General features: G+C 35.1%; 1 non-coding gene across 1 annotated transcript; it reads right to left on the bottom strand.

Moving 5' to 3' along the window:
• Window positions 1–2985: 2985 nt before the first annotated feature.
• On the bottom strand, window positions 2986–3057 carry TRNAE-UUC (transfer RNA glutamic acid (anticodon UUC)). Its single transcript has one exon. It is a non-coding gene; the product is annotated as a tRNA-Glu (tRNA).
• Window positions 3058–9199: the final 6142 nt, after the last annotated feature.

Below are 9199 nucleotides of genomic sequence, written 5' to 3'. Positions count from 1 at the left end.
CCCTGAATTCAGGAGGGGCACAGCTTTCGCCAAGCAGAATTCAACTGTCGTTGAGTGACTTCTGACCATGCCTTTTGAATGAGCCGTATAGCTTCAAGAATATCAAATTTTTCTTTTCAAAACGTTTTTAATGTCATTGTTGAGGAGAACTGGCATGCTTCGAAACATCGACGAAATAGTGCTCGAATGTACAATTTCTTGAAACCTGCAATAATCACTTGATCTATTGGTCGAATCAACGAAGTGGTATTCGGAGGTAGGAACTGAACTGTCAGCAAGGAAAGTCTTCCAGCAAATTATCTTCAAGGTCTTTTGGGTGTCCTGGTGCATTGTCCAATAGCAACAGTGATTTTAATGGCAATTCATTGGTCTGAAGGCTTGGAGTACAAACTTCAAACAGCCATTCTTCGAAAAGAGCCTGCGTGACCCATGCCCTTTTATTCAATCTCCACATCACTGGCAGTTTTTCTTTAATTATGAAATTTTTTTGAATGCTCTAGGGTTCTCAGAGTGATAGACAAGAAGCGGGATAAGTTTCATATCACCGCTAGCATTAGCTCCCAAACGTAACCTAATTGATCTTTCAGAGGTTTATGCCCAGGAATATTTTTCTCTTCTTTCATAATGTAGGTACGGTTCGGCATGCGCTTCCAAAATAAACCAGTTTCATCGCAATTGAAAATTTGTTGTGGACAATATCCTTCTTTTTAAATGAATTTTTTAAATTTGAGACAGATAAAGATGAAACTTCTCAGCTTCATCTTTATCTGCACTAGCAGACTCACCGCGAATTACCACGTGTTTAATGCCAGTTCTCCTTCTAAACTTTGCAAACCATCCAGTGGTAGCTTTGAATTCTATCTCCTCATGTGACGAATGTGGAATTTGTTTCTTTAGTTCTTCAAAAATTTCTCTAGCTTTCTCTTGAATGATAGTCACACTGGTTACATCTTTTTTATTTCCCTTTCTTTTATCCAAATTAAAAGCAATCTCTCCATTTTTTCTTGGATGGAACATCTTTGTTTCTCAGATGTGATTTTCGTTACTCCTTTAGCTCCTTGAGTCTTCTTGATTATATCTTTCTTAGCTAAGATTGCGCCTACTGTAGACCTGTTCAAGCCATACCGCCTAGCAACATCAGACATCTACTGTCCACTCTCTACTTTGGCTATTATCTCTTGCTTGGTTTCTATGGTGAGAACGGTTCTTGACACTAGTCTTTTTAAGCTCCATAATATTATCAATTTCTTTTTGAAATGAGAAGTTCAGAAAAGCACTCACAAAAATTCAGACAACAGAAATCAACTAGCGCACGAAAAAATTATGTAAATGTGAGGCCCGAATGTAATTCGAAATTTTGGTGTGAAAACGTTAACAAATACCCGATAGGACAGTTAAACTCTCACCTTTATAAAATAAAAACCGACGCAAAACTTAACGAGTGCTCGACAAGACTATAAAAATTATTTGTCAGGAAAGTAAACAAAAAGCTGGAATTACAATGGAGAGTTTCAAATTTTGGGGAAACACTATCTGATCGGTATCGGGTTGAACATCGATATTGACGTCTCCCGCGCTCCGAAAGGCTTCGAATTGTTACCCGAAGACAAGGGAAAATCAATCGGTATTCGTTATTTTCCGTCGCTTCTTTTTATGTTTGTTCAGTGAAGTGTTCGTTATCCGAACATGTGTTCGTTAACCGAACTGTTTGTTAACCGATAACCTACGGTATAAAATAAAGTTAAATAAAACTCAAGTATTTTGGAGGAGAGAAAAAAAATTTAAGATAAAAATACGTTTTAAATTACATGTTTGTAGAGAACAATTTATATTAATTTATTTCTATCAATGAATTATTTTTTTAAATGTGTTTAATAAAAACAAAATTCCATTAGGATTGACGTCAGTTGGATTTTAAACTTTTGTTTGTGTGTGTATATTAAAGTCGAATGTTGCGAAATCGATGCGGTCACAACACTTGATACCGAGTTTAAAATATTGTTAAATATACATAAAAAAAATAATAATGTTTAAAAAAATAAACAATAATATTTTTCCTGGTTCGTAAGACTTTAAACGACTCCAAAGACTACTTTAAACCAATTTAAAACAATTCCCTAAAGGAAATAGACTCTTCTCGTGTTGTCATCGGCGAAGGTTATTTTTTATTAAAACCAATTGAGTTATATAAATTATATTTTCAGTTATATAATTTAAGTTTTAACTTTTTATTGTTCTGATTTTTTTCCTCTGACTCTTAAGAAATTACACTGCCTAACTTATTACTAACTGCCTAAATTATTATTATTAATTTTTAAATTTTAACCTATTAATATAGTGTAGTAAATATATGTTTTTAGTAGTGTTTGTACTTAATCAGGTCGTGCATGGAAGGGTATTTGGGGGTTTAATCCTTCATTTGGAAAGAATTAAAATATCAAATAAAATTAAAATTAAACATTATATTTAATTTTTACATCTTCATCTCTTCCTTAGTGTTGTGTTATTATATATATCTATATGGTAAAAATAAATAAAATATGTTTTGAAAAAGTAATATATATTTTTAAACCCCACTCCTTTAAAAAAAAAAAATTACTCATGAGCTTATGATTAATATTTATCATAATTTAATTAATTAATTGTGTTCAAGTTATGTTCAGATTTTTTAAAAATGTTCAGTACATTACTGCTGCCATCTAGCGGACCAAATGTATTTAAATAATCGCTATAAAAATGTAAAAAAATAAATTTAATTTTAATGATAATTTAATTTAAAAAAATTAAAATAGAATATAGTTAATAAGAATAAATGTAAGTCGTAATTATTATCGAGATTATTATCGCTAAATTATAAACGTTTTAAATAGCCGTTACATGATATGAGTGAAATTGAAATGTAATAACGGTATGCAAAAATCCCAACTTTTATTACTATTTTTTTATGAGTAACAAAAAAAATAGAATTAAAGAAATAAAAAAAATTTCCCATGCCGGGAATCGAACCCGGGCCTCCTGGGTGAAAGCCAGGTATCCTAACCACTAGACCACATGGGAAGTTGTTGCTAGGTCTCGTTCAGGTCTACATATTTAATGAGAAATACATTTACGTCATTTTGTAAATGCAATACATTTATTAGTGTTTAATTTAAAAAAATGTATTTATTAAAAGTAGTTTGTTAAATTTTTATGAAGTGTTTAAATAGTTTTATTATATTAATAATATTGTATTTTATGTATTATATCACACAGAGAGAAGATCAGTAGCGTAACTAGAACCATTGTTAGAAGGGACATGGAAACTAGGGTTTGGGAAGTCTCGACATTCTCAAAGTCCCGGGACACGACACAGCCCATGATCAAAATCCCGGGAGGTCCCGGGACTTCGAGACTTCTCAGAATAAAAATTAGAATCGCGTTCATTTTTGGCGAGATGTATCAATAAAAAAGCAATTTTAGTAAAAAATCAACATTTATTGAACATAAAATCAAATCCTAACATCTATAACGTTAATTAAAGTCTAAACAATTCGTATGTTTAATTCTTATAATCATAGATTCATTTTTTGGCAGTAAAATCTTATAATTATAAAACCAACTTAATAATCATACTAATCATTAATAATCATCACCTATTCTCTATTCATTAGTCATATAAATAATATAATGAACTAGCAATTAGACTTCTTTTCTGATTTAATAAAATAGGCATTTTAAAAAATCAGAGCATTTACAGCTTTGTCCGATAATCTGTTTCTGATTTTTGTAATAATGCCTCCGGAGAAGGAGAACACTCGTTTTCAACAGGTGTCGGTTTTATTGTGTTTAAAGCTTTATAAAGTTGTGAGGACCCGAACGGGGGTTAACTGGGAGGTCCGAATGGAGATGTTAACAAGATCTTAAAAATCTCCCTTTACAACGCAAAGAGACGAAATTAAAGATCTAAATTGCACAATGGAAGTTTTTTTTTTTTTTTTTGAAATATTTAAAACAATGGAGAGGAATGAATTGGAGAAACACGCGACGAGAGAGGAATCATATTCAGTCGCGACGTTGACCTCTCCCGCGCCCTCCATCGGGTTTCGAATTGGCACTAGGTGACAATGAGAGACCAATGGAGAGGCGACATGGGGGAAAAACATTATAAAACCATCGTTTTCAAGGACATTTTCAGTGGTTCTTGGATGCGTGAGTTTCCTCTCTTGGTCGTGTGTGCTCCCGAAACATTGGAAAAAGGGACCCCTTTCGGACCCGGAGGAAGCATCGTCAATTGCTGTCTTCTAGCTATCTCCAGATTGTCGGTTCGCTCGGAGAGAAGTAGCCGAAGGACGTGCCATACGCTCCGGGGCCCACGGACATTTCGCTGTCCACGTCGAACTACAAGTCACGTAGACACGAACTTTTGTCGAACTCTTTTGTGGACAATTATTCTCGCGCTTTGTGTGGTTCTACCTCATCAAACAAGAGCAAATTGTAAAGAAATTTCTATGTTTATTAAACGGTTTTCGATGGTAACCCGTCTCAGTGAGTCCGTCCACTCCCACAAGACAGTTTGACCGCTCGACCGCCGTAGCATTCTTTCACTCCAATCGGATAACCCCACAAAGTAGTTCCAAACTTTCAGTACGTTTTCCGGTTGCTTCAAATAATTGAAACTCTTTTTTTAATGTTAATGTTGTTCTTGATCTATTTGCAAGAATTTCGGGTACATTTTCTTCGATTTTTTTCATTTTCTGTTCCATTTGACTTTGAAATGACTCATCGGGTTCGTTGTGTACTGTAGAGCTACTGGTACTGGGTTCGGCGTCCATTATTTCCAAATCTGGCGTTTGGATACGAGGGATATTTTCAAAAAGTCTGTAATATAGATTTTCCGCAAAAGCAATAAGTGCAGTTTTATTCAAATTCGAAGTAAAAAAAATCCGTATTTTGTGACTGTGAGCTGTGGTGGCCAGTGTGCAAATATTTTAACAAACATATAACCCGTTGTGACCTTTCTTCTAGACGGGCTTTCAATGTTTCAAAGAACCATACCGCCAGATTATTATTTGTCGTTGTCGATTGAATTTCTTTCAGTTATTGCTTCGGCTGTGAGTAACAAAGAGTTTTGTCTGCTTAAGGCTTCTACAGCTGCAATAAAGTAACGATTGACTGCAAAAGAAAAAGATTGTCTTAATTCCATTTGTCTAACATGTTTAAATCAATCAACGCTTTCTTTACGCAATTTTTGAGCTTCAAAAACCTTTCTGCCATTACAATTATAGAATTCCATCTCGTTTTGACATCCAGTAGTAAACTGAGTTCTTTTCCAAATTCTGATTTAACATATTTCTGTAATTGGCTGTTATTTAGTGGATTCTTTCTAAACAATTTCACTAGGAATCGAGTTTTATCAAGCACTCTTTTAATTTCATCAAGGGCAGTTTGTTTCGTAGCCGGCATTGCAGTCCTCTTCTTCATCAGAAGACTTTTTGTTCTCCATGATTTCATCATCACTATCATCAGTATCTTCGGAGGTAGAAGCTGCGGATGTGGCAGCAGCCTGACTTTTTTCTTATAAAATGTGTCTACAACTCCTAGATGTATTGCGTGGTTCAAGCATAGGATCATCTCGCTGGGGCTATCCCTTCCAAACTTCTTCATTACGTTTGGACCATCGCTGGTGGTGGCCACAATATGTTTTTCAAAATCCAATTGAAATCTTTTCAATGTATCTTCGACTATTTGTTTGGTCTCTTCGGCACCGCACTTTTCGGGTATATACACTAATCCCAAATTGAAAACTTCTCCGTTCACACCATGCAGACACAAATTAAAGTACCTCCGGTTTCGGACGCTAGTCCATTCGTCAACTGAAAGACAAACGTGTTCCAGAAGCGACAAAATCTTTGAATCATTTCTTATTTTCTCTCTTCGTAATAACTCAATATGATTTTCATAACGTCAGTTTCGTTCTTAGGCATTTTATAACCTCTCTGGATAATACTCTCGCGAATGAATTTACTCATTGTGATTGCCCTTATTGTAAGTTTAATAATTTCCCGCTTGGCGGCAGAGCATCCTCTGCCGCCAAGCGGGAAATTATTTCAGGCAAAGACTTTTTTGCAGCATATTCTATTATTGTAGACTGCTTTTCAGTTTTAATTTTTTAGATTCCAGTTCGCAAGATGTCCCAGGCTGTGTAACTGATTTTGATTTTTCCGGCTGATTTACAAAAATATTGTGAACTCTTTGCAGGTGCCTGTCAAGGCCTGTAGTATTCGATCCTTTACATGAAATTTGTTTTGGACATAATGAGCACTGTGCGGTTGATTCGTTTATTTTTTTTATAATGTTTCCACACTTTTGCTTTACGTTCCATATTAAATGAATAGGTTGGTATCTATTTAAATTTGTTGACGATCTATAACAATAATAATAATCCAAAATTAATGTTATATCTTTGTTTACTGAGTATCACTATCATATCAATTATTTTTTTAATAAAATAACAAATCTCATCCAAGGTAAACGTCTAACTGAAGTAAACAAAATGTAGTGTTTGTTTAAACTTACATAAGATGGGCGTCGTTTCCACAAGAGCGTGGCAACACAACCGCGCACAGCACTTCACCTCATAAAGTGAAATTGACGACTGACTGACTGAGCTGACAGTGCTGACAAAGACAGCCACAAATATCACGATCTCATAAACAAACATCACAAAATAACAATATGGCGGCGAACGTATTTGTAAAGATCGTCTCTTAACAGAGTAAGGTTAAAAGTCACACGGCTTTGTAAATTACCCCACCTGTGTTGTTTATTTGTAAACAGGAGGGAAAACAAAAGAAGCATCGCTCGGCTAACCTTTTGAAAATAAAATTATTACTATACAATTTCGACAAGTGTGTCTCGAGTCTTGACCCGAAAGTCCCGGGACTCGAGACAATTGAATTTAGAAAAAGTCCCGGGACTTCGAGACACGAGACGTCTCGGGACCCAAACCCTAGTGCAGGGGTGGCCAACTTTTGTGCACATAAGATCTACTTTTTATCGTAAAAATGTGTCGCGATCGACTTGTTATCATAGGCATAGTCTAAGTGGGGAGGGGGAAGTGTGAAATACATACTATGTTCATACACTGTTTCAGTATGAAGTGTACTCACTGCTTATGAGTCGAGTCATAACTGCATGCATACAGTTGCGTTCGGTTACAAATATAATACATTAAGTCAAGACATCGCTAGCGATCGACCAAAATTGGCTTGGCGATCGACCGGTCGATCGCGATCGACTTGTTGGCCACCCCTGCCCTAGTGGAAACCTACATTTTCCCTTGTAAAACTGCAGATGATTTTATTGTTTCTTAAGTAATTTATTTACAAAGATAAGGGGTCCAAGGCCGGGCTTTGCAAATAAATAAATTCAGTAAATAATCAATAATAAATAAATAAATTAACTAACATAACGAAGGAGGAGCCAAAGAGGTCGGCTTGAGACTTCTGGATTCCTTCTTGGTTACGTTATTGAAGAAGATCAATAAAAAGGAATGTTATTTCACACAAAAACTTTATACTAGTCATAGCAAGGTCTAACTTGCTGTCACCTTTATTAGATTATACGTTATATTTTTATACGAAAGTAGACTATATTAGCCATTAAATAAAGAACTTAATTAGAATTTTAAAACAAGAATAAGTATTTATTTTTTTATTGTAGTTATAGTTCGAAGCAATAACGGATTCAGAAATCTTTAGGGGCGCAGGAATGATGTTTCCAATATTTTAAATCGTTAATTACAAGATATTTTAAAACAACTTGTAATTATACTTAAAAGTTTTTCTACATTCTTACGTGATTTGTAGAAAACTTATCAAAATTTCACTCTCTACTCCCTGATAAACTCTTCCTATGGTCAAAGTAGGATAGAATTAACCCAACCTTGACTAGAGACTCGCCTTCTTAGACTTTTCATCTCACTGTTCATATTTTTGCTCTGTATCTGTATTTGTGTAATGCTTCTAAAGAAGTTAGATCGGGATCCTCAAAGTGCTTAAAATATTCCAGGGTCAGACGATTTACTATAAAGAGAAACAAGCCCAAATAGACATAATTGGGTAAAACATTATGTAGTTTCTTTAATAATTGGGAGAGGGTGCAATTGTTACAGCATGAAGTCACTTACTGTGTAAGCTTTCATCATATGTATCTTTGGCCGATCTACATATCTTCGAAGAGCAGTAAGCATTGTATTTATGAAAAGTACATCATAATGCTTCACTCAGGCTTAAAAATGCATAAAACGCGAAATTAATTGTTTCTGTTTCTATGGCACTTAGGCTCTACTTGTTCAGAAGGCGCTGCCTATTTACTACAAGCTAAAAAAAGAAAAGGTGCATAGCTTCAGGTGTTTGGATAGTGCTTCCAACTTTTCATACACTACCCCTGTAGATAAAATGACATAGAGCAGTTAAACTCAAAATGATATAGTATGTCGCTTTGCCCTTAAACGTGTTTATTCATCTCAGCACTATATCATCGTGTAGGCTGTTATTTTTCTCCAACAATTACAAAAGAAAGAAGAGCAGACCGAGCTGGCGTTTGGAATTAATAAAAAGGATTGCAGGATTAATGGATAACACGACATATGGACGATCTGCCAAGAAGAAAGCAGCCGAAAGGATTTTCTAGGCGGGACTGGCCCCCATTTACGTTTTAGACACGTGAAGAAAACTGGAAAAACTCCATTTGGCTGGCCTGTTACTAAAATACGAATCTGCGACCTACAATTAGTGTTAAGTAGTTTTTATCCTTTTAGTTACAGGTACCCGTCTTTCATACATTGTAATGACTTCAATTTCGGCCGAAGGAGACTCGGATTCAGTGTACAAAGTGCAAGAAATGGAGTCATATGGAATGTGCTGGACCTACTCCCCACGCCAAAACATTTGTTTGTGATCTATGCAATAAGCAGAGTTTCGTCCACAAGTATGCGGGAAAAGTGACAGACTGAGATTATTTATTTTTTATCATGATTTCTTTAAACAAAAGCTTAGTGGAAAGTACCATTCAATACAGTGTGCTTTGGTTTGTCTAGCCTATATAAAATAAACCGTTTCTGAAATCACATTTGTGTGCGTGGTATTTTTTGTTTTGCTTAGGGTGTATCATTTCGGACTTTCCCTACCTCAGTTTTAAAGCAACGAGTGCAATAACA

Source organism: Centruroides vittatus, unplaced genomic scaffold (genome assembly GCF_030686945.1).
Source record: "Centruroides vittatus isolate TY-2023 unplaced genomic scaffold, ASM3068694v2 contig_9, whole genome shotgun sequence".
NCBI lineage: Eukaryota > Metazoa > Arthropoda > Arachnida > Scorpiones > Buthidae > Centruroides > Centruroides vittatus.
This window is presented reverse-complemented; position numbering and strand designations above follow the sequence as displayed.